The sequence below is a fragment of the Clarias gariepinus genome, chromosome 17 (assembly GCF_024256425.1).
Source record: "Clarias gariepinus isolate MV-2021 ecotype Netherlands chromosome 17, CGAR_prim_01v2, whole genome shotgun sequence".
Taxonomy (NCBI): Eukaryota; Metazoa; Chordata; class Actinopteri; order Siluriformes; family Clariidae; genus Clarias; species Clarias gariepinus.
The window spans coordinates 26,206,396-26,231,585 of record NC_071116.1 but is presented as its reverse complement, the minus strand read 5'-3'; the positions used below and the strand labels follow the sequence as shown (position 1 = coordinate 26,231,585).

Below are 25,190 nucleotides of genomic sequence, written 5' to 3'. Positions count from 1 at the left end.
TTCTTTACCAACTTTGTATGTGGTATGGAAAAAGTGATTTGTCACAAAGAAGTGTGTATAAATGCACAGAGAAGTTTATGGAAGTGTTAGCTATCAGAAAGCATCTGGATGCCCGACCGCATCCACAGCTGATGACAAACGTCTGCACACTTCTGCCCACATTATGGACAGTCTGCAAAAACTTTTTTTGAGGTGTTAAAGCATCCTCCCTATAGTGCTAATCTCGCTCCATCTGACTTTCACCAGTTTGGTGCACTGAAAGCAGCCATACGAGGACGAAGATTCACTTCTTGGTGTTGTTAAGGAAGTAAAGTTGCAGTGTTGCACAGTTTATACCACACACACCAGCTGCCATCTGCTGGATATTGTAGTGGAAGAAGCCCGTATTGGTCACATACCTATTAGAGCACAATAAATCTTATTTCTTCACGTAACAGCTTTGCGGCCAGAGAGGCTTAGGGGACGTGCTCAGGAGTCCATCAGTGGCAGTGTACAGTACCAGGGCCTGAACCCTCAACCTTCTGTTCTGTAATCCAGAGCCAATAATGCAGGGCTGAACTTGAACCTTATTTCAAATCTGCAAAGACTTTAGTCCTTATATCCAAGCCTAAAGTATAAGAGAGCTTAAAATGTCTTGCATGATAAAGTGTCCTCTACACAGGGTTAAAAAAAAACAATTAGACATGCAGTGTGTCAGACTTACAGTAGGTTTATGTAACGCTGTTAATTCCTATAGTCTTCATCTCTCACTTTCAAGACCGGATTTATATAATGCTAATAATGCATATTTAATTATTTAAATATAAAAGCTAAAAACTGCCCAGTATCAGCTCCAATTACATCATTTTGTTACACAGCAAGTCAAATTCTACATAATTGTATATGATGCAAACTTAAAGAGATTAAATAATCTTTTGGGCAAAATAGTCTACTTGCTTCAAAACAAAAAATATATATATATTTTATATGAAAACATCACATTAACATTTATTTAGTCACAACCATTTTATTTTAGAATAGATGAGTACATTTTTAAAAAGACACCCCCCCACGCTTTTTTTAAGTAGTTTTTTATGTAAAAAAAAAAAAAAGATAAATCTAAATAAATATACAGAGGAATAAATACACAAAAAGAATTAACAGAGAAAGAAACACATAAACAAGCACAACATTAATAATTTAAGGGCTATTTTGTGATTAAAAAATAGTTTTATGATGCTTTATTTGCTATTTAATAATAGTTTTTAAGATGTGTCTCACAATAATGTGTTTTTAATAGTAATAATTTGGTGAAAAAAATAATAATTTGTGTAAAACGTTGCAGTAAAGCCTTTGTAGGTGAAAAAGCTTACAGCACCTGGTATTCCCAGGCGGTCTCCCATCCAAGTACTAACCAGGCCCGACCCTGCTTAGCTTCCGAGATCAGACGAGATCGGGCGTTCTCAGGCTGGTATGGCCGTAAGCGAGAGACGAGCAGCGCTACAGCCTATTTATAGTTCACCAGGTCTTATTTACTCACTTCGTAATTTGCTTTTTATCATATTTAGATTTTTTTTTTAAGTTTGCATCATATAAAATCATGTAAAATTTGACTTGCTGTGTAACAAAATGATGTAAATTGAGCGGATACTAGGCAGGCTGACTTAGTTAATATAACCAGATAATGTTAGAAAAATGGGAGATCTTTCTCTAATATGCTGCTTTCATTTTTTCCAAGACTTTGAGGACATAATAATTTTTAAAAACCCTAGAGGAGAGTACTGACAGTGGGAGTCCCATCGTTCTCACCTACCGCGCATGCGCAGAGCAAAATACGGCACGTTTCTCTGCTTCAGCGCTCCGCGCATAAACCCATTCATGTTTAGTATTGAGAAGTTTTTTTAAACCGTTTTGTGTTTTATTGTATACTTTGTTTGTATGGTTAATTTAGCAGTCGATTAGCGGATTGGTGTATGACGTTAACTTCACACGTCAGAAAGTGATAGCGGAGTTAAAGCGATAGGGATTATATTCTGATAACGTTAAAAACATGTCAGATAGTGCTGCCAGTATGTCAGGAAACGCTACCTTCAATAAAACTGTATTATATGATTTGCAGCGCTACCGCTATTAAAACGATAGGTGAGTGAATCAGAGAATAAAGACCTGATGGACTATAAATAGGCTGTAGTGCTGCTTGTCTCTCGCTTACGGCCATACCAGCCTGAGAACGCCCGATCTCGTCTGATCTCGGAAGCTAAGCAGGGTCGGGCCTGGTTAGTACTTGGATGGGAGACCGCCTGGGAATACCAGGTGCTGTAAGCTTTTTCACCTACGAAGGCTCTACTGAAATTTTTTACACGCACAATTTTTTTGCTTTTACCAAATTATGACTACAAAAACACATTATGGTGAGACACATCTGAAAAACAATTATTATAAAAAGCAAACAAATCATTAGAAAACTCTTTTTTAATCACATAATGACCTTTAAATTATTCATGTTGCCCTTGTTTATGTGTTTCTTTCTCTATTCATTTTTTTGTGTATTTATTCCTCTCTATATATATTCATTTATATTTTATTTTATTAGTGTTAGTTTATTCAGCACACCATATGGTCATTTATGCAGTGCACCCTTGAGACCGACCTTCTTTGCTTCTCCTTTGTAATAAAGTTTTTCTTGGTCAGAAGGTGTACCTGGTGCCATTATTCTTTACCAACTTTGTATGTGGTATGGAAAAAGTGATTTGTCACAAAGAAGTGTGTATAAATGCACAGAGAAGTTTATGGAAGTGTTAGCTATCAGAAAGCATCTGGATGCCCGACCGCATCCACAGCTGATGACAAACGTCTGCACACTTCTGCCCACATTATGGACAGTCTGCAAAAACTTTTTTTGAGGTGTTAAAGCATCCTCCCTATAGTGCTAATCTCGCTCCATCTGACTTTCACCAGTTTGGTGCACTGAAAGCAGCCATACGAGGACGAAGATTCACTTCTTGGTGTTGTTAAGGAAGTAAAGTTGCAGTGTTGCACAGTTTATACCACACACACCAGCTGCCATCTGCTGGATATTGTAGTGGAAGAAGCCCGTATTGGTCACATACCTATTAGAGCACAATAAATCTTATTTCTTCACGTAACAGCTTTGCGGCCAGAGAGGCTAAGGGGACGTGCTCAGGAGTCCATCAGTGGCAGTGTACAGTACCAGGGCCTGAACCCTCAACGTTCTATTCTGTAATCCAGAGCCAATAATGCAGGGCTGAACTTGAACCTTATTTCAAATCTGCAAAGACTTTAGTCCTTATATCCAAGCCTAAAGTATAAGAGAGCTTAAAATGTCTTGCATGATAAAGTGTCCTCTACACAGGGTTAAAAAAAAACAATTAGACATGCAGTGTGTCAGACTTACAGTAGGTTTAGGTAACACTGTTAATTCCTATAGTCTTCATCTCGCACTTTCAAGACCGGATTTATATAATGCTAATAATGCATATGTAATTATTTAAATATAAAAGCTAAAAACTGCCCAGTATCAGCTCCAATTACATCATTTTGTGTCACAGCAAGTCAAATTCTACATAATTGTATATGATGCAAACTTAAAGAGATTAAATAATCTTTTGGGCAAAATAGTCTACTTGCCTCAAAACAAAAAAATATTTTATATGGATACATCACATTAACATTTATTTAGTCACAACCATTTTATTTTAGAATAGTTGAGTACATTTTTAAAAAGACACCCCCCCCCCACGCTTTTTTTAAGTACAGTTTATTTATGTAAAAAAAAAAAAAAGATAAATCTAAATAAATATACAGAGGAATAAATACACAAAAAGAATTAACAGAGAAAGAAACACATAAACAAGCACAACATTAATAATTTAAGGGCTATTTTGTGATTAAAAAATAGTTTTATGATGCTTTATTTGCTATTTAATAATAGTTTTTCAGATGTGTCTCACAATAATGTGTTTTTATAGTAATAATTTGGTGAAAAAAATAATAATTTGTGTAAAACGTTGCAGTAAAGCCTTTGTAGGTGAAAAAGCTTACAGCACCTGGTATTCCCAGGCGGTCTCCCATCCAAGTACTAACCAGGCCCGACCCTGCTTAGCTTCCGAGATCAGACGAGATCGGGCGTTCTCAGGCTGGTATGGCCGTAAGCGAGAGACGAGCAGCGCTACAGCCTATTTATAGTTCACCAGGTCTTATTCACTCACTTCGTAATTTGCTTTTCATCATATTTAGATTTTTTTTTTAAGTTTGCATCATATAAAATCATGTAAAATTTGACTTGCTGTGTAACAAAATGATGTAAATTGAGCGGATACTAGGCAGGCTGACTTAGTTAATATAACCAGATAATGTTAGAAAAATGGGAGATCTTTCTCTAATATGCTGCTTTCATTTTTTCCAAGACTTTGAGGACATAATAATTTTTAAAAACCCTAGAGGAGAGTACTGACAGTGGGAGTCCCATCGTTCTCACCTACCGCGCATGCGCAGAGCAAAATACGTCACGTTTCTCTGCTTCAGCGCCCCGCGCATAAACCCATTCATGTTTAGTATTGAGAAGTTTATTTAAACCGTTTTGTGTTTTATTGTATACTTTGTTTGCATGGTTAATTTAGCAGTCGATTAGCGGATTGGTTTATGACGTTAACTCCACACGTCAGAAAGTGATAGCGGAGTTAAAGCGATAGGGATTATATTCTGATAACGTTAAAAACATGTCACATAGTGCTGCCAGTATGTCAGGAAACGCTACCTTCAATAAAACTGTAAAATATGTTTTGCAGCGCTACCGCTATTAAAACGATAGGTGAGTGAATCAGAGAATAAAGACCTGATGGACTATAAATAGGCTGTAGTGCTGCTTGTCTCTCGCTTACGGCCATACCAGCCTGAGAACGCCCGATCTCGTCTGATCTCGGAAGCTAAGCAGGGTCGGGCCTGGTTAGTACTTGGATGGGAGACCGCCTGGGAATACCAGGTGCTGTAAGCTTTTTCACCTACGAAGGCTCTACTGAAATTTTTTACACGCACAATTTTTTTGCTTTTACCAAATTATGACTACAAAAACACATTATGGTGAGACACATCTGAAAAACAATTATTATAAAAAGCAAACAAATCATTAGAAAACTCTTTTTTAATCACATAATGACCTTTAAATTATTCATGTTGCCCTTGTTTATGTGTTTCTTTCTCTATTCATTTTTTTGTGTATTTATTCCTCTCTATATATATTCATTTATATTTTATTTTATTAGTGTTAGTTTATTCAGCACACCATATGGTCATTTATGCAGTGCACCCTTGAGACCGACCTTCTTTGCTTCTCCTTTGTAATAAAGTTTTTCTTGGTCAGAAGGTGTACCTGGTGCCATTATTCTTTACCAACTTTGTATGTGGTATGGAAAAAGTGATTTGTCACAAAGAAGTGTGTATAAATGCACAGAGAAGTTTATGGAAGTGTTAGCTATCAGAAAGCATCTGGATGCCCGACCGCATCCACAGCTGATGACAAACGTCTGCACACTTCTGCCCACATTATGGACAGTCTGCAAAAACTTTTTTTGAGGTGTTAAAGCATCCTCCCTATAGTGCTAATCTCGCTCCATCTGACTTTCACCAGTTTGGTGCACTGAAAGCAGCCATACGAGGACGAAGATTCACTTCTTGGTGTTGTTAAGGAAGTAAAGTTGCAGTGTTGCACAGTTTATACCACACACACCAGCTGCCATCTGCTGGATATTGTAGTGGAAGAAGCCCGTATTGGTCACATACCTATTAGAGCACAATAAATCTTATTTCTTCACGTAACAGCTTTGCGGCCAGAGAGGCTAAGGGGACGTGCTCAGGAGTCCATCAGTGGCAGTGTACAGTACCAGGGCCTAAACCCTCAACGTTCTATTCTGTAATCCAGAGCCAATAATGCAGGGCTGAACTTGAACCTTATTTCAAATCTGCAAAGACTTTAGTCCTTATATCCAAGCCTAAAGTATAAGAGAGCTTAAAATGTCTTGCATGATAAAGTGTCCTCTACACAGGGTTAAAAAAAAACAATTAGACATGCAGTGTGTCAGACTTACAGTAGGTTTAGGTAACGCTGTTAATTCCTATAGTCTTCATCTCTCACTTTCAAGACCGGATTTATATAATGCTAATAATGCATATGTAATTATTTAAATATAAAAGCTAAAAACTGCCCAGTATCAGCTCCAATTACATCATTTTGTTACACAGCAAGTCAAATTCTACATAATTGTATATGATGCAAACTTAAAGAGATTAAATAATCTTTTGGGCAAAATAGTCTACTTGCCTCAAAACAAAAAAATATTTTATATGGATACATCACATTAACATTTATTTAGTCACAACCATTTTATTTTAGAATAGTTGAGTACATTTTTAAAAAGACACCCCCCCCCCACGCTTTTTTTAAGTACAGTTTTTTTATGTAAAAAAAAAAAAAAGATAAATCTAAATAAATATACAGAGGAATAAATACACAAAAAGAATTAACAGAGAAAGAAACACATAAACAAGCACAACATTAATAATTTAAGGGCTATTTTGTGATTAAAAAATAGTTTTATGATGCTTTATTTGCTATTTAATAATAGTTTTTAAGATGTGTCTCACCATAATGTGTTTTTAATAGTAATAATTTGGTGGAAAAAATAATAATTTGTGTAAAACGTTGCAGTAAAGCCTTTGTAGGTGAAAAAGCTTACAGCACCTGGTATTCCCAGGCGGTCTCCCATCCAAGTACTAACCAGGCCCGACCCTGCTTAGCTTCCGAGATCAGACGAGATCGGGCGTTCTCAGGCTGGTATGGCCGTAAGCGAGAGACGAGCAGCGCTACAGCCTATTTATAGTTCACCAGGTCTTATTTACTCACTTCGTAATTTGCTTTTTATCATATTTAGATTTTTTTTCCCAAGTTTGCATCATATAAAATTATGTAAAATTTGACTTGCTGTGTAACAAAATGATGTAAATTGAGCGGATACTAGGCAGGCTGACTTAGTTAATATAACCAGATAATGTTAGAAAAATGGGAGATCTTTCTCTAATATGCTGCTTTCATTTTTTCCAAGACTTTGAGGACATAATAATTTTTAAAAACCCTAGAGGAGAGTACTGACAGTGGAAGTCCCATCGTTCTCACCTACCGCGCATGCGCAGAGCAAAATACGGCACGTTTCTCTGCTTCAGCGCCCCGCCCATAAACCCATTCATGTTTAGTATTGAGAAGTTTATTTTAAACCGTTTTGTGTTTTATTGTATACTTTGTTTGCATGGTTAATTTAGCAGTCGATTAGCGGATTGGTTTATGACGTTAACTCCACACGTCAGAAAGTGATAGCGGAGTTAAAGCGATAGGGATTATATTCTGATAACGTTAAAAACATGTCACATAGTGCTGCCAGTATGTCAGGAAACGCTACCTTCAATAAAACTGTATTATATGATTTGCAGCGCTACCGCTATTAAAACGATAGGTGAGTGAATCAGAGAATAAAGACCTGATGGACTATAAATAGGCTGTAGTGGTGCTCGTCTCTCGCTTACGGCCATACCAGCCTGAGAACGCCCGATCTCGTCTGATTTTGGAAGCTAAGCAGGGTCGGGCCTGGTTAGTACTTGGATGGGAGACCGCCTGGGAATACCAGGTGCTGTAGGCTTTTTCACCTACGAAGGCTCTACTGCAATTTTTTACACGCACAATTTTTTTGCTTTTACCAAATTATGACTACAAAAACACATTATGGTGAGACACATCTGAAAAACAATTATTATAAAAAGCAAACAAATCATTAGAAAACTCTTTTTTAATCACATAATGACCTTTAAATTATTCATGTTGCCCTTGTTTATGTGTTTCTTTCTCTATTCATTTTTTTGTGTATTTATTCCTCTCTATATATATTCATTTATATTTTATTTTATTAGTGTTAGTTTATTCAGCACACCATATGGTCATTTATGCAGTGCACCCTTGAGACCGACCTTCTTTGCTTCTCCTTTGTAATAAAGTTTTTCTTGGTCAGAAGGTGTACCTGGTGCCATTATTCTTTACCAACTTTGTATGTGGTATGGAAAAAGTGATTTGTCACAAAGAAGTGTGTATAAATGCACAGAGAAGTTTATGGAAGTGTTAGCTATCAGAAAGCATCTGGATGCCCGACCGCATCCACAGCTGATGACAAACGTCTGCACACTTCTGCCCACATTATGGACAGTCTGCAAAAACTTTTTTTGAGGTGTTAAAGCATCAGCATTAGCATATAGTGCTAATCTCGCTCCATCTGACTTTCACCAGTTTGGTGCACTGAAAGCAGCCATACGAGGACAAAGATTCATTTCTTGGTGTTGTTAAGGAAGTAAAGTTGCAGTGTTTGCACAGTTTATACCACACACACACCAGCTGCCATCTGCTGGATATTGTAGTGGAAGCCCATATTGGTCACATACCCATTAGAGCACAATAAATCTTATCTCTTCACGTAACAGCTTTGCGGTCAGAGAGGCTTAGGGGACGTGCTCAGGAGTCCATCAGTGGCAGTGTACAGTACCAGGGCCTGAACCCTCAACCTTCTGTTCTGTAATCCAGAGCCAATAATGCAGGGCTGAACTTGAACCTTATTTCAAATCTGCAAAGACTTTAGTCCTTATATCCAAGCCTAAAGTATAAGAGAGCTTAAAATGTCTTGCATGATAAAGTGTCCTCTACACAGGGTTAAAAAAAAACAATTAGACATGCAGTGTGTCAGACTTACAGTAGGTTTAGGTAACGCTGTTAATTCCTATAGTCTTCATCTCTCACTTTCAAGACCGGATTTATATAATGCTAATAATGCATATTTAATTATTTAAATATAAAAGCTAAAAACTGCCCAGTATCAGCTCCAATTACATCATTTTGTTACACAGCAAGTCAAATTCTACATAATTGTATATGATGCAAACTTAAAGAGATTAAATAATCTTTTGGGCAAAATAGTCTACTTGCCTCAAAACAAAAAAATATTTTATATGGATACATCACATTAACATTTATTTAGTCACAACCATTTTATTTTAGAATAGTTGAGTACATTTAAAAAATACCCCCCTCTCCACCCACACTTTTTTTAAGTAGTTTTTTATTTAAAAAAAAAAAAAAAGATAAATCTAAATAAATATACAGAGGAATAAATACACAAAAAGAATTAACAGAGAAAGAAACACATAAACAAGCACAACATTAATAATTTAAGGGCTATTTTGTGATTAAAAAATAGTTTTATGATGCTTTATTTGCTATTTAATAATAGTTTTTAAGATGTGTCTCACAATAATGTGTTTTTATAGTAATAATTTGGTGAAAAAAATAATAATTTGTGTAAAACGTTGCAGTAAAGCCTTTGTAGGTGAAAAAGCTTACAGCACCTGGTATTCCCAGGCGGTCTCCCATCCAAGTACTAACCAGGCCCGACCCTGCTTAGCTTCCGAGATCAGACGAGATCGGGCGTTCTCAGGCTGGTATGGCCGTAAGCGAGAGACGAGCAGCGCTACAGCCTATTTATAGTTCACCAGGTCTTATTTACTCACTTCGTAATTTGCTTTTTATCATATTTAGATTTTTTTTCCCAAGTTTGCATCATATAAAATTATGTAAAATTTGACTTGCTGTGTAACAAAATGATGTAAATTGAGCGGATACTAGGCAGGCTGACTTAGTTAATATAACCAGATAATGTTAGAAAAATGGGAGATCTTTCTCTAATATGCTGCTTTCATTTTTTCCAAGACTTTGAGGACATAATAATTTTTAAAAACCCTAGAGGAGAGTACTGACAGTGGGAGTCCCATCGTTCTCACCTACCGCGCATGCGCAGAGCAAAATACGGCACGTTTCTCTGCTTCAGCGCCCCGCCCATAAACCCATTCATGTTTAGTATTGAGAAGTTTATTTAAACCGTTTTGTGTTTTATTGTATACTTTGTTTGCATGGTTAATTTAGCAGTCGATTAGCGAATTGGTTTATGACGTTAACTCCACACGTCAGAAAGTGATAGCGGAGTTAAAGCGATAGGGATTATATTCTGATAACGTTAAAAACATGTCACATAGTGCTGCCAGTATGTCAGGAAACGCTACCTTCAATAAAACTGTATTATATGATTTGCAGCGCTACCGCTATTAAAACGATAGGTGAGTGAATCAGAGAATAAAGACCTGATGGACTATAAATAGGCTGTAGTGGTGCTCGTCTCTCGCTTACGGCCATACCAGCCTGAGAACGCCCGATCTCGTCTGATCTCGGAAGCTAAGCAGGGTCGGGCCTGGTTAGTACTTGGATGGGAGACCGCCTGGGAATACCAGGTGCTGTAAGCTTTTTCACCTACAAAGGCTCTACTGAAATTTTTTACACGCACAATTTTTTTGCTTTTACCAAATTATGACTACAAAAACACATTATGGTGAGACACATCTGAAAAACAATTATTATAAAAAGCAAACAAATCATTAGAAAACTCTTTTTTAATCACATAATGACCTTTAAATTATTCATGTTGCCCTTGTTTATGTGTTTCTTTCTCTATTCATTTTTTTGTGTATTTATTCCTCTCTATATATATTCATTTATATTTTATTTTATTAGTGTTAGTTTATTCAGCACACCATATGGTCATTTATGCAGTGCACCCTTGAGACCGACCTTCTTTGCTTCTCCTTTGTAATAAAGTTTTTCTTGGTCAGAAGGTGTACCTGGTGCCATTATTCATTACCAACTTTGTATGTGGTATGGAAAAAGTGATTTGTCACAAAGAAGTGTGTATAAATGTATAGAAAAGTTTATGGAAGTGTTAGCCATCAGAAAGCATCTGGATGCCCGTCCACATCCACAGCTGATGACAAACGTCTGCACACTTCTGCCCACACTATGGACAGTCTGCAAAAACTTTTTTTTGCGGTGTTAAAGCATCCTCCCTATAGTGCTAATCTCGCTCCATCTGACTTTCACCAGTTTGGTGCACTGAAAGCAGCCATACGAGGACGAAGATTCACTTCTTGGTGTTGTTGAGGGAGTAAAGTTGCAGTGTTGCACAGTTTATACCACACACACACCTGCTGCCATCTGCTGGATATTGTAGTGGAAGAAGCCCATATTGGTCACATACCCATTAGAGCACAATAAATCTTATCTCTTCACATAACAGCTTTGCGGTCAGAGAGGCTTAGGGGACGTGCTCAGGAGTCCATCAGTGGCAGTGTACAGTACCAGGGCCTAAACCCTCAACCTTCTGTTCTGTAATCCAGAGCCAATAATGCAGGGCTGAACTTAAACCTTATTTCAAATCTGCAAAGACTTTAGTCCTTATATCCAAGCCTAAAGTATAAGAGAGCTTAAAATGTCTTGCATGATAAAGTGTCCTCTACACAGGGTTAAAAAAAAAACAATTAGACATGCAGTGTGTCAGACTTACAGTAGGTTTATGTAACGCTGTTAATTCCTATAGTCTTCATCTCTCACTTTCAAGACCGGATTTATATAATGCTAATAACGCATATTTAATTATTTAAATATAAAAGCTAAAAACTGCCCAGTATCAGTTCCAATTACATCATTTTGTTACACAGCAAGTCAAATTCTATATAATTGTATATGATGCAAACTTAAAGAGATTAAATAATCTTTTGGGCAAAATAGTCTACTTGCCTCAAAACAAACAAAAAAAAATTATACGAAAACATCACAACATAACATTTATTTAGTCACAACCATTTTATTTTAGAATAGTTGAGTACATTTTAAAAAAGACCCCCCCACACACACACACACTTTTTTTAAGTACAGTTTATTTATGTAAAAAAAAAAGATAAATCTAAATAAATATATAGAGAAATAAATACACAATAAAATTAACAGAGAAAGAAACACATAAACAAGCGCAACATTAATAACTTAAGGGCTATTCTGTGATTAAAAAATAGTTTTATCATGCTTTATTTGCTATTTTAATAGTTTTTCAGATGTGTCTCACAATAATGTGTTTTTATAGTAATAATTTGGTGGGGAAAAAAATAATAATTTGTGTAAAACGTTGCAGTAAAGCCTTTGTAGGTGAAAAAGCTTACAGCACCTGGTATTCCCAGGCGGTCTCCCATCCAAGTACTAACCAGGCCCGACCCTGCTTAGCTTCCGAGATCAGACGAGATCGGGCGTTCTCAGGCTGGTATGGCCGTAAGCGAGAGACGAGCAGCACTACAGCCTATTTATAGTTCACCAGGTCTTTATTCTCTGATTCACTCACTTCGTAATTTGCTTTTCATCATATTTAGATTTTTTTTTTAAAGTTTGCATCATATAAAATCATGTAAAATTTGACTTGCTGTGTAACAAAATGATGTAAATTGAGCGGATACTAGGCAGGCTGACTTAGTTAATATAACCAGATAATGTTAGAAAAATGGGAGATCTTTCTCTAATATGCTGCTTTCATTTTTTCCAAGACTTTGAGGACATAATAATTTTTAAAAACCCTAGAGGAGAGTACTGACAGTGGGAGTCCCATCGTTCTCACCTACCGCGCATGCGCAGAGCAAAATACGGCACGTTTCTCTGCTTCAGCGCCCCGCCCATAAACCCATTCATGTTTAGTATTGAGAAGTTTATTTTAAACCGTTTTGTGTTTTATTGTATACTTTGTTTGCATGGTTAATTTAGCAGTCGATTAGCGGATTGGTTTATGACGTTAACTCCACACGTCAGAAAGTGATAGCGGAGTTAAAGCGATAGGGATTATATTCTGATAACGTTAAAAACATGTCACATAGTGCTGCCAGTATGTCAGGAAACGCTACCTTCAATAAAACTGTAAAATATGTTTTGCAGCGCTACCGCTATTAAAACGATAGGTGAGTGAATCAGAGAATAAAGACCTGATGGACTATAAATAGGCTGTAGTGGTGCTCGTCTCTCGCTTACGGCCATACCAGCCTGAGAACGCCCGATCTCGTCTGATCTCGGAAGCTAAGCAGGGTCGGGCCTGGTTAGTACTTGGATGGGAGACCGCCTGGGAATACCAGGTGCTGTAAGCTTTTTCACCTACGAAGGCTCTACTGAAATTTTTTACACGCACAATTTTTTTGCTTTTACCAAATTATGACTACAAAAACACATTATGGTGAGACACATCTGAAAAACAATTATTATAAAAAGCAAACAAATCATTAGAAAACTCTTTTTTAATCACATAATGACCTTTAAATTATTCATGTTGCCCTTGTTTATGTGTTTCTTTCTCTATTCATTTTTTTGTGTATTTATTCCTCTCTATATATATTCATTTATATTTTATTTTATTAGTGTTAGTTTATTCAGCACACCATATGGTCATTTATGCAGTGCACCCTTGAGACCGACCTTCTTTGCTTCTCCTTTGTAATAAAGTTTTTCTTGGTCAGAAGGTGTACCTGGTGCCATTATTCATTACCAACTTTGTATGTGGTATGGAAAAAGTGATTTGTCACAAAGAAGTGTGTATAAATGTATAGAAAAGTTTATGGAAGTGTTAGCCATCAGAAAGCATCTGGATGCCCGTCCACATCCACAGCTGATGACAAACGTCTGCACACTTCTGCCCACACTATGGACAGTCTGCAAAAACTTTTTTTTGCGGTGTTAAAGCATCCTCCCTATAGTGCTAATCTCGCTCCATCTGACTTTCACCAGTTTGGTGCACTGAAAGCAGCCATACGAGGACGAAGATTCACTTCTTGGTGTTGTTGAGGGAGTAAAGTTGCAGTGTTGCACAGTTTATACCACACACACACCTGCTGCCATCTGCTGGATATTGTAGTGGAAGAAGCCCATATTGGTCACATACCCATTAGAGCACAATAAATCTTATCTCTTCACATAACAGCTTTGCGGTCAGAGAGGCTTAGGGGACGTGCTCAGGAGTCCATCAGTGGCAGTTTACAGTACCAGGGCCTAAACCCTCAACGTTCTATTCTGTAATCCAGAGCCAATAATGCAGGGCTGAACTTGAACCTTATTTCAAATCTGCAAAGACTTTAGTCCTTATATCCAAGCCTAAAGTATAAGAGAGCTTAAAATGTCTTGCATGATAAAGTGTCCTCTACACAGGGTTAAAAAAAAAACAATTAGACATGCAGTGTGTCAGACTTACAGTAGGTTTATGTAACGCTGTTAATTCCTATAGTCTTCATCTCTCACTTTCAAGACCGGATTTATATAATGCTAATAATGCATATTTAATTATTTAAATATAAAAGCTAAAAACTGCCCAGTATCAGCTCCAATTACATCATTTTGTTACACAGCAAGTCAAATTCTACATAATTGTATATGATGCAAACTTAAAGAGATTAAATAATCTTTTGGGCAAAATAGTCTACTTGCCTCAAAACAAAAAATATATATATATTTTATATGAAAACATCACATTAACATTTATTTAGTCACAACCATTTTATTTTAGAATAGATGAGTACATTTTTAAAAAGACACCCCCCCACGCTTTTTTTAAGTACAGTTTATTTATGTAAAAAAAAAAAAAGATAAATCTAAATAAATATATAGAGGAATAAATACACAAAAAAATTTAACAGAGAAAGAAACACATAAACAAGCACAACATTAATAATTTAAGGGCTATTTTGTGATTAAAAAATAGTTTTATGATGCTTTATTTGCTATTTAATAATAGTTTTTAAGATGTGTCTCACAATAATGTGTTTTTAATAGTAATAATTTGGTGAAAAAAATAATAATTTGTGTAAAACGTTGCAGTAAAGCCTTTGTAGGTGAAAAAGCTTACAGCACCTGGTATTCCCAGGCGGTCTCCCATCCAAGTACTAACCAGGCCCGACCCTGCTTAGCTTCCGAGATCAGACGAGATCGGGCGTTCTCAGGCTGGTATGGCCGTAAGCGAGAGACGAGCAGCACTACAGCCTATTTATAGTTCACCAGGTCTTTATTCTCTGATTCACTCACTTCGTAATTTGCTTTTCATCATATTTAGATTTTTTTTTTAAAGTTTGCATCATATAAAATCATGTAAAATTTGACTTGCTGTGTAACAAAATGATGTAAATTGAGCGGATACTAGGCAGGCTGACTTAGTTAATATAACCAGATAATGTTAGAAAAATGGGAGATCTTTCTCTAATATGCTGCTTTCATTTTTTCCAAGACTTTGAGGACATAATAATTTTTAAAAACCCTAGAGGAGAGTACTGACAGTGGGAGTCCCATCGTTCTCACCTACCGCGCATGCGCAGAGCAAAATACGGCACGTTTCTCTGCTTCAGCGCCCCGCCCATAAACCCATTCATGTTTAGTATTGAGAAGTTTATTTAAACCGTTTTGTGTTTTATTGTATACTTTGTTTGCATGGTTAATTTAGCAGTCGATTAGCGAATTGGTTTATGACGTTAACTCCACACGTCAGAAAGTGATAGCGGAGTTAAAGCGATAGGGATTATATTCTGATAACGTTAAAAACATGTCAGATAGTGCTGCCAGTATGTCAGGAAACGCTACCTTCAATAAAACTGTAAAATATGTTTTGCAGCGCTACCGCCATTAAAACGATAGGTGAGTGAATCAGAGAATAAAGACCTGATGGACTATAAATAGGCTGTAGTGCTGCTCGTCTCTCGCTTACGGCCATACCAGCCTGAGAACGCCCGATCTCGTCTGATCTCGGAAGCTAAGCAGGGTCGGGCCTGGTTAGTACTTGGATGGGAGACCGCCTGGGAATACCAGGTGCTGTAAGCTTTTTCACCTACGAAGGCTGTACTGAAATTTTTTACACGCACAATTTTTTTGCTTTTACCAAATTATGACTACAAAAACACATTATGGTGAGACACATCTGAAAAACAATTATTATAAAAAGCAAACAAATCATTAGAAAACTCTTTTTTAATCACATAATGACCTTTAAATTATTCATGTTGCCCTTGTTTATGTGTTTCTTTCTCTATTCATTTTTTTGTGTATTTATTCCTCTCTATATATATTCATTTATATTTTATTTTATTAGTGTTAGTTTATTCAGCACACCATATGGTCATTTATGCAGTGCACCCTTGAGACCGACCTTCTTTGCTTCTCCTTTGTAATAAAGTTTTTCTTGGTCAGAAGGTGTACCTGGTGCCATTATTCATTACCAACTTTGTATGTGGTATGGAAAAAGTGATTTGTCACAAAGAAGTGTGTATAAATGTATAGAAAAGTTTATGGAAGTGTTAGCCATCAGAAAGCATCTGGATGCCCGTCCACATCCACAGCTGATGACAAACGTCTGCACACTTCTGCCCACACTATGGACAGTCTGCAAAAACTTTTTTTTGCGGTGTTAAAGCATCCTCCCTATAGTGCTAATCTCGCTCCATCTGACTTTCACCAGTTTGGTGCACTGAAAGCAGCCATACGAGGACGAAGATTTACTTCTTGGTGTTGTTGAGGGAGTAAAGTTGCAGTGTTGCACAGTTTATACTACACACACCAGCTGCCATCTGCTGGATATTGTAGTGGAAGAAGCCCATATTGGTCACATACCCATTAGAGCACAATAAATCTTATCTCTTCACATAACAGCTTTGCGGTCAGAGAGGCTTAGGGGACGTGCTCAGGAGTCCATCAGTGGCAGTGTACAGTACCAGGGCCTAAACCCTCAACGTTCTATTCTGTAATCCAGAGCCAATAATGCAGGGCTGAACTTGAACCTTATTTCAAATCTGCAAAGACTTTAGTCCTTATATCCAAGCCTAAAGTATAAGAGAGCTTAAAATGTCTTGCATGATAAAGTGTCCTCTACACAGGGTTAAAAAAAAAACAATTAGACATGCAGTGTGTCAGACTTACAGTAGGTTTATGTAACGCTGTTAATTCCTATAGTCTTCATCTCTCACTTTCAAGACCGGATTTATATAATGCTAATAATGCATATTTAATTATTTAAATATAAAAGCTAAAAACTGCCCAGTATCAGCTCCAATTACATCATTTTGTTACACAGCAAGTCAAATTCTACATAATTGTATATGATGCAAACTTAAAGAGATTAAATAATCTTTTGGGCAAAATAGTCTACTTGCCTCAAAACAAAAAATATATATATATATTTTATATGAAAACATCACATTAACATTTATTTAGTCACAACCATTTTATTTTAGAATAGATGAGTACATTTTAAAAAAGACCCCCCCACACACACACACGCTTTTTTTAAGTACAGTTTTTTTATGTAAAAAAAAAAAAAGATAAATCTAAATAAATATATAGAGGAATAAATACACAAAAAGAATTAACAGAGAAAGAAACACATAAACAAGCACAACATTAATAATTTAAGGGCTATTTTGTGATTAAAAAATAGTTTTATGATGCTTTATTTGCTATTTAATAATAGTTTTTAAGATGTGTCTCACAATAATGTGTTTTTATAGTAATAATTTGGTGAAAAAAATAATAATTTGTGTAAAACGTTGCAGTAAAGCCTCTGTAGGTAAAAAGGCTTACAGCACCTGGTATTCCCAGGCGGTCTCCCATCCAAGTACTAACCAGGCCCGACCCTGCTTAGCTTCCAAAATCAGACGAGATCGGGCGTTCTCAGGCTGGTATGGCCGTAAGCGAGAGACGAGAAGCACTACAGCCTATATATACGTTACCAGGTCTTATTTACTCACTTCGTAATTTGCTTTTTATCATATTTAGATTTTTTTTCCCAAGTTTGCATCATATAAAATTATGTAAAATTTGACTTGCTGTGTAACAAAATGATGTAAATTGAGCGGATACTAGGCAGGCTGACTTAGTTAATATAACCAGATAATGTTAGAAAAATGGGAGATCTTTCTCTAATATGCTGCTTTCATTTTTTCCAAGACTTTGAGGACATAATAATTTTTAAAAACCCTAGAGGAGAGTACTGACAGTGGGAGTCCCATCGTTCTCACCTACCGCGCATGCGCAGAGCAAAATACGGCACGTTTCTCTGCTTCAGCGCTCCGCGCATAAACCCATTCATGTTTAGTATTGAGAAGTTTTTTTAAACCGTTTTGTGTTTTATTGTATACTTTGTTTGCATGGTTAATTTAGCAGTCGATTAGCGGATTGGTTTATGACGTTAACTCCACACGTCAGAAAGTGATAGCGGAGTTAAAGCGATAGGGATTATATTCTGATAACGTTAAAAACATGTCACATAGTGCTGCCAGTATGTCAGGAAACGCTACCTTCAATAAAACTGTAAAATATGTTTTGCAGCGCTACCGCTATTAAAACGATAGGTGAGTGAATCAGAGAATAAAGACCTGATGGACTATAAATAGGCTGTAGTGCTGCTTGTCTCTCGCTTACGGCCATACCAGCCTGAGAACGCCCGATCTCGTCTGATCTCGGAAGCTAAGCAGGGTCGGGCCTGGTTAGTACTTGGATGGGAGACCGCCTGGGAATACCAGGTGCTGTAAGCTTTTTTACCTACGAAGGCTCTACTGAAATTTTTTACACGCACAATTTTTTTGCTTTTACCAAATTATGACTACAAAAACACATTATGGTGAGACACATCTGAAAAACAATTATTATAAAAAGCAAACAAATCATTAGAAAACTCTTTTTTAATCACATAATGACCTTTAAATTATTCATGTTGCCCTTGTTTATGTGTTTCTTTCTCTATTCATTTTTTTGTGTATTTATTCCTCTCTATATATATTCATTTATATTTTATTTTATTAGTGTTAGTTTATTCAGCACACCATATGGTCATTTATGCAGTGCACCCTTGAGACCGACCTTCTTTGCTTCTCCTTTGTAATAAAGTTTTTCTTGGTCAGAAGGTGTACCTGGTGCCATTATTCATTACCAACTTTGTATGTGGTATGGAAAAAGTGATTTGTCACAAAGAAGTGTGTATAAATGTATAGAAAAGTTTATGGAAGTGTTAGCCATCAGAAAGCATCTGGATGCCCGTCCACATCCACAGCTGATGACAAACGTCTGCACACTTCTGCCCACACTATGGACAGTCTGCAAAAACTTTTTTTTGCGGTGTTAAAGCATCCTCCCTATAGTGCTAATCTCGCTCCATCTGACTTTCACCAGTTTGGTGCACTGAAAGCAGCCATACGAGGACGAAGATTTACTTCTTGGTGTTGTTGAGGGAGTAAAGTTGCAGTGTTGCACAGTTTATACTACACACACCAGCTGCCATCTGCTGGATATTGTAGTGGAAGAAGCCCATATTGGTCACATACCCATTAGAGCACAATAAATCTTATCTCTTCACGTAACAGCTTTGCGGTCAGAGAGGCTTAGGGGACGTGCTCAGGAGTCCATCAGTGGCAGTGTACAGTACCAGGGCCTGAACCCTCAACCTTCTGTTCTGTAATCCAGAGCCAATAATGCAGGGCTGAACTTGAACCTTATTTCAAATCTGCAAAGACTTTAATCCTTATATCCAAACCTAAAATATAAGAGCTTAAAATGTCTTGCATGATAAAGTGTCCTCTACACAGGGATAAAAAAACAATTAGACATGCAGTGTGTCAGACTTACAGTAGGTTTAGGTAACGCTGTTAATTCCTTTAGTCTTTATCTCTCACTTTCAATACCGGATTTATATAATGCTAATAACGCATATTTAATTATTTAAATATAAAAGCTAAAAACTGCCCAGTATCAGTTCCAATTACATCATTTTGTTACACAGCAAGTCAAATTCTATATAATTGTATATGATGCAAACTTAAAGAGATTAAATAATCTTTTGGGCAAAATAGTCTACTTGCCTCAAAACAAAAAAATATTTTATATGGATACATCACATTAACATTTATTTAGTCACAACCATTTTATTTTAGAATAGTTGAGTACATTTAAAAAATACCCCCCCCCCCCCCCACACTTTTTTTAAGTAGTTTTTTATGTAAAAAAAAAAAAAAAGATAAATCTAAATAAATATACAGAGGAATAAATACACAAAAAGAATTAACAGAGAAAGAAACACATAAACAAGCACAACATTAATAATTTAAGGGCTATTTTGTGATTAAAAAATAGTTTTATGATGCTTTATTTGCTATTTAATAATAGTTTTTAAGATGTGTCTCACAATAATGTGTTTTTAATAGTAATAATTTGGTGGGGAAAAAACCTGTGTGTAAAACGTTGCAGTAAAGCCTTTGTAGGTGAAAAAGCTTACAGCACCTGGTATTCCCAGGCGGTCTCCCATCCAAGTACTAACCAGGCCCGACCCTGCTTAGCTTCCGAGATCAGACGAGATCGGGCGTTCTCAGGCTGGTATGGCCGTAAGCGAGAGACGAGCAGCACTACAGCCTATTTATAGTTCACCAGGTCTTATTCACTCACTTCGTAATTTGCTTTTCATCATATTTAGATTTTTTTTTTTAAGTTTGCATCATATAAAATCATGTAAAATTTGACTTGCTGCGTAACAAAATGATGTAAATTGAGCGGATACTAGGCAGGCTGACTTAGTTAATATAACCAGATAATGTTAGAAAAATGGGAGATCTTTCTCTAATATGCTGCTTTCATTTTTTCCAAGACTTTGAGGACATAATAATTTTTAAAAACCCTAGAGGAGAGTACTGACAGTGGGAGTCCCATCGTTCTCACCTACCGCGCATGCGCAGAGCAAAATACGGCACGTTTCTCTGCTTCAGCGCCCCGCCCATAAACCCATTCATGTTTAGTATTGAGAAGTTTATTTTAAACCGTTTTGTGTTTTATTGTATACTTTGTTTGCATGGTTAATTTAGCAGTCGATTAGCGGATTGGTTTATGACGTTAACTCCACACGTCAGAAAGTGATAGCGGAGTTAAAGCGATAGGGATTATATTCTGATAACGTTAAAAACATGTCACATAGTGCTGCCAGTATGTCAGGAAACGCTACCTTCAATAAAACTGTAAAATATGTTTTGCAGCGCTACCGCCATTAAAAACGATAGGTTAGTGAATCAGAGAATAAAGACCTGGTGAACTATAAATAGGCTGTAGCGCTGCTCGTCTCTCGCTTACGGCCATACCAGCCTGAGAACGCCCGATCTCGTCTGATCTCGGAAGCTAAGCAGGGTCGGGCCTGGTTAGTACTTGGATGGGAGACCGCCTGGGAATACCAGGTGCTGTAAGCTTTTTTTACCTACGAAGGCTCTACTGATTTTTTTTTTTTTTGCACGCACGTTTTTTAGCGTTCATATAAAAGCATTATTTAAATCCCTTCGTGAAAATGAGAGATGACGATTATAGGAATGATCAGTGTTAATTAAACCTAAGGGTGACTGACTGAAATGATCAGCAGCTTTTTCAACCCTGTGTAGAGGACACTTTATCATGTGAGACATTTAAGGCCCTGGTATTGCCAAGCTGTCACTGCTGGACCCTTCAACATGGCCCTTGGATGGACTGTGTTATTTAAAGACATTACTTTAATTGTGCTCTTATGGGTACGTGAACAATTATGGCTTTTTCTGCTATATCCAGCAGAGGGCAGCAGATCTATGTGGTATAAACTTAATTTTACTATACAAACATCTAATCCCTTCCCACTTCAGATAGATTTTTATGATTTCTAGATCTGAGCATGTGAATTTTATTTGATTATTCATTCATTCATTCATTCATTCATTTTTGCTTTAAAGGTGGTGCAAACAATCTGCTTAGTCTTTGGGGCACATTAACTCAAATTCAATTACTTCTATTACCTAATATGTGCCTAAATTATTTTATTATATTGATACATTAGTTGACACTATGTGAAGAAAAAAATTAGGACAAAATGTGCATGTTTGAGTTTTCCACCCCAAAGAATGGTACAGTTTGGTGTCCTTTTTTGACAGGGTCAAATAGTTAGGTGTATGTTGTGTACCATAACAGTTTTATTAACTGTGGTATAACTATGTACATGAACATCACAATGTATACAGTCCATTAATTGTTCTGTTTAATTATCATTACAGATAATTCTAATACACAGAATTCACACACCAAAAAAGTAAAAAATAAAGAAGTAATCATGTAGTCAATTTAAAATTTAGGCATTTGTTACTTAGTCAAAAATGTCTTAATAAGTTGACTAAGGAACAGCAAGTGACTTTATTAGACTTATAGTTATATAGTTATATCTTCTAAATTAGGGATCCTTCAATTTTTGTAAGAGTACACTGTACACCTTGCAAAGAAAAGTACTAAAAGCCTACAGTTCCCTGACAGAGAGATGTTTTGGGGTTGGAACTACAGTGGTCCAGATCGGGTCCTAGTCCACCTGAAATATTTTTAAAAATCAGTTCAGATACAAAATACAACTCTATAAACTTATAGGGTGAATAGTGGTAAAGTGGGACAATGGGTAAAGTTCAATTCAATTCAATTTGTATAGCGCTTTTAACGATTTACATCATCACAAAGCAGCTTTACACAATCAAAATAATTAAGGTTGTATGAAATGTAAATGTGTATGAATCAAAATTATATGATTGTCCCTGATGTGCAAGCCTAGGACGACGGCGACAGTGGCAAGGAAAAACTCCCTGAGATGGTAATAGGAAGAAACCTTGAGAAGAACCAGACTCAACAGGGAACCCATCCACATCTGGGTGAAAACAGATAGCAGGGATTGATGTTCATAATAATATGCGAGACTGGAAGTTCAGTATAAGAGGAGATGTGTAAGAATAAAGTCCAGTTTGTTCCTGGAGGCTCAGGTAGACTGTGAGAAATTCCAGTCCTGAACTATTGAGCGACTGAAGTCACAGGTCCTCAGAGAACAGGACCACCTTCATGGAAAAGTGGAACCAACCCCAGTCACCACACGCATTTCAGGCAGACCACACGGGGGCATCCATGTGATGAGATCTCCAACCAGAAGCATGACTCCAGGATGAGTTAGAGAGGTCCAGCGGGCAGAGGGGGTCTGGATCACTGGCAGCTCAGGAGCGACATGTATAGCTCGACAGAGAGATAGGTAGAGGAAAAAGGAGAGAGGGAGAGAGAGAGAGGAGAGAGCAGAAAAGGAGAGAGCAAAGAGATGGAGAAATAACAGTTAGGTATGGTCACAGTCGAACAATGTAAAAAGTGAATGTATATTTAGTGCAGAGTGCAAGCAGAGACTCCGGCAGGACTAACTATGACAGCATAACCAATAAGGGAGAGCCAGAAGAAAACACAAACATGAGGGCTTCCAGAGATGTAAGGCAACCAACCACCTCACCGTCAACAAACCTGAGTGATCAATGAGAGTGGGGAAGACAGCATCCAAACACACCAATTCACCTAATACTCTACGTCCATGAGTCCCCCAGATCTGCTCCTTTACCTAAGGCTAATCTATTTATAAAAATGCTTGGCTAAATAAATAGGTTTTTAGCCTGGACTTAAACACTGAGACTGTGTCTGAGTCCCGAACACTATTTGGAAGACTATTCCATAACTTTGGGGCTTTGTAAGAAAAAGCTCTGCCCCCTGCTGTAGTTTTCATAATACGCGGTACTGATAAGCACCCTGCATCCTTTGATCGAAGTAGGCGTGGCGGATTGTAAGACACTAGCAGTTCACTCAGGTACTGCGGCGCAAGACCATTTAATGCTTTATACGTCAAGAGTAGTATTTTAAAATCAATGCGAAATTTTACAGGAAGCCAATGCAATGTGGATAAGATAGGGGTGATGTGCTCATATCTTCTGGTTCGAGTGAGGACTCTCGCTGCTGCATTCTGGACTAATTGAAGCTTGTTTAAGCACCTAGTTGAACAAGCAGACAGTAAGGCGTTACAATAATCCAACCTAGACGTGATAAAAGCATGAACTAGTTTTTCTGCATCGTTTAGTGACAATATATTTCTTATTTTGGCAAAATTTCTGAGGTGAAAGAATGCTATCCTGGTAATATTATCTACATGTGCTTCAAATGAAAGGCTTGAATCTATAATCACACCGAGGTCTTTTACTGTTGCACTTGATGGAACAGAAAGGCCATTTAAAATCACAGTGTGATCAGAAAGCTTACTTCTAGCTGCTTGTGGTCCTATGACTAGAACTTCTGTCTTATCAGGATTAAGCAGAAGGAAATTAATTAACTTCCAATCTCTTATGTCCTGCACACATTGCTCAACTTTAGTAAGCTGGTTTTTCTCATCTGGTTTTGCTGAAATGTACACTTGTGTGTCATCAGCATAACAATGAAAACTAATACCATGTTTACGAATTATGTTGCCTAGAGGAAGCATGTAAAGGGAAAAAAGCAGTGGGCCTAAAACAGAACCCTGTGGAACACCAAACTCAACTTGAGAACATGAGGAATGGTCACCATCTAAATCTACAAACTGATAACGATCAGTCAAATAGGATCTGAGCCATAAGAGGGCTGTTCCCTTAATTCCTAATACATTTTCTAATCTGTAAAGGAGAATACCATGATCAATAGTGTCAAAAGCTGCACTAAGGTCGAGTAACACACTAAGTATAGTGGCACTAAGTATAGTGACACAACCCTGATCAGAGGCCACTAGGAGGTCATTTACTACTTCAACGAGTGCTGTCTCTGTGCTGTGATGAGGCCTAAATCCTGACTGATACAGTTCTTGTATGCTATTCCTATGTAGATATGAATATAGCTGTTGTGATACTACCTTTTCCAGAATTTTAGAGATAAACAGGAGGTTTGATATCGGCCTGTAATTGGAAAGCTGACAGTGGTCAAGGTTAGGTTTTTTGATTAGTGGTTTAATAACTGCTAATTTAAGGGATTTAGGAACATACCCACTGCTGAGTGAACAGTTCATTACTTTTAACAGGGGTTCTGTTATTGCTGGAACTATCTGCTTGAGAAAATGTGTCGGTATAGGATCTAATTCACAGGTTAACGATTTTGAAGAGGAGATGAGTGAAATTAGTTCACTCGCTTCAAGGGGAGTAAAGTATTCTAGGTTCTGATGTGATGTGATTAATTTATCATCTGTATCACTTAAATTGTCTGGTTTTAAAGCCTGATTTTTTTGCCTAATATTTATGATTTTGTTATTGAAAAAGTTCATGAAATCCTCACTACTGTATGTTATTGTTGTGGGGATTTCTGCAGTGGTCTTGTTTTTAGTTAATTTAGCTATAGTATTAAATAAAAATCTAGGATTATTTTTGTT

General features: G+C 37.0%; 1 protein-coding gene and 16 non-coding genes across 17 annotated transcripts in view; 8 read left to right on the top strand and 9 right to left on the bottom strand.

Moving 5' to 3' along the window:
- Positions 1-25,190, bottom strand: part of LOC128505519 (eosinophil peroxidase-like) — a 137,101-nt gene that overhangs the window by 52,089 nt on the left and 59,822 nt on the right. The window lies entirely within an intron of this gene.
- LOC128505825 (5S ribosomal RNA) lies at positions 1,346-1,464 on the bottom strand. The gene has a single exon (XR_008355658.1). It is a non-coding gene; the product is annotated as a 5S ribosomal RNA (ribosomal RNA).
- On the top strand, positions 2,186-2,304 carry LOC128505824 (5S ribosomal RNA). Its single transcript, XR_008355657.1, has one exon. It is a non-coding gene; the product is annotated as a 5S ribosomal RNA (ribosomal RNA).
- On the bottom strand, positions 4,035-4,153 carry LOC128505822 (5S ribosomal RNA). The gene has a single exon (XR_008355655.1). It is a non-coding gene; the product is annotated as a 5S ribosomal RNA (ribosomal RNA).
- LOC128505821 (5S ribosomal RNA) lies at positions 4,875-4,993 on the top strand. The gene has a single exon (XR_008355654.1). It is a non-coding gene; the product is annotated as a 5S ribosomal RNA (ribosomal RNA).
- On the bottom strand, positions 6,725-6,843 carry LOC128505820 (5S ribosomal RNA). Its single transcript, XR_008355653.1, has one exon. It is a non-coding gene; the product is annotated as a 5S ribosomal RNA (ribosomal RNA).
- LOC128505792 (5S ribosomal RNA) lies at positions 7,567-7,685 on the top strand. Its single transcript, XR_008355627.1, has one exon. It is a non-coding gene; the product is annotated as a 5S ribosomal RNA (ribosomal RNA).
- On the bottom strand, positions 9,421-9,539 carry LOC128505819 (5S ribosomal RNA). Its single transcript, XR_008355652.1, has one exon. It is a non-coding gene; the product is annotated as a 5S ribosomal RNA (ribosomal RNA).
- LOC128505818 (5S ribosomal RNA) lies at positions 10,262-10,380 on the top strand. The gene has a single exon (XR_008355651.1). It is a non-coding gene; the product is annotated as a 5S ribosomal RNA (ribosomal RNA).
- On the bottom strand, positions 12,120-12,238 carry LOC128505817 (5S ribosomal RNA). Its single transcript, XR_008355650.1, has one exon. It is a non-coding gene; the product is annotated as a 5S ribosomal RNA (ribosomal RNA).
- LOC128505816 (5S ribosomal RNA) lies at positions 12,971-13,089 on the top strand. The gene has a single exon (XR_008355649.1). It is a non-coding gene; the product is annotated as a 5S ribosomal RNA (ribosomal RNA).
- On the bottom strand, positions 14,828-14,946 carry LOC128505815 (5S ribosomal RNA). The gene has a single exon (XR_008355648.1). It is a non-coding gene; the product is annotated as a 5S ribosomal RNA (ribosomal RNA).
- On the top strand, positions 15,678-15,796 carry LOC128505814 (5S ribosomal RNA). The gene has a single exon (XR_008355647.1). It is a non-coding gene; the product is annotated as a 5S ribosomal RNA (ribosomal RNA).
- On the bottom strand, positions 17,542-17,660 carry LOC128505789 (5S ribosomal RNA). The gene has a single exon (XR_008355624.1). It is a non-coding gene; the product is annotated as a 5S ribosomal RNA (ribosomal RNA).
- LOC128505812 (5S ribosomal RNA) lies at positions 18,383-18,501 on the top strand. The gene has a single exon (XR_008355646.1). It is a non-coding gene; the product is annotated as a 5S ribosomal RNA (ribosomal RNA).
- On the bottom strand, positions 20,228-20,346 carry LOC128505810 (5S ribosomal RNA). Its single transcript, XR_008355644.1, has one exon. It is a non-coding gene; the product is annotated as a 5S ribosomal RNA (ribosomal RNA).
- LOC128505809 (5S ribosomal RNA) lies at positions 21,071-21,189 on the top strand. Its single transcript, XR_008355643.1, has one exon. It is a non-coding gene; the product is annotated as a 5S ribosomal RNA (ribosomal RNA).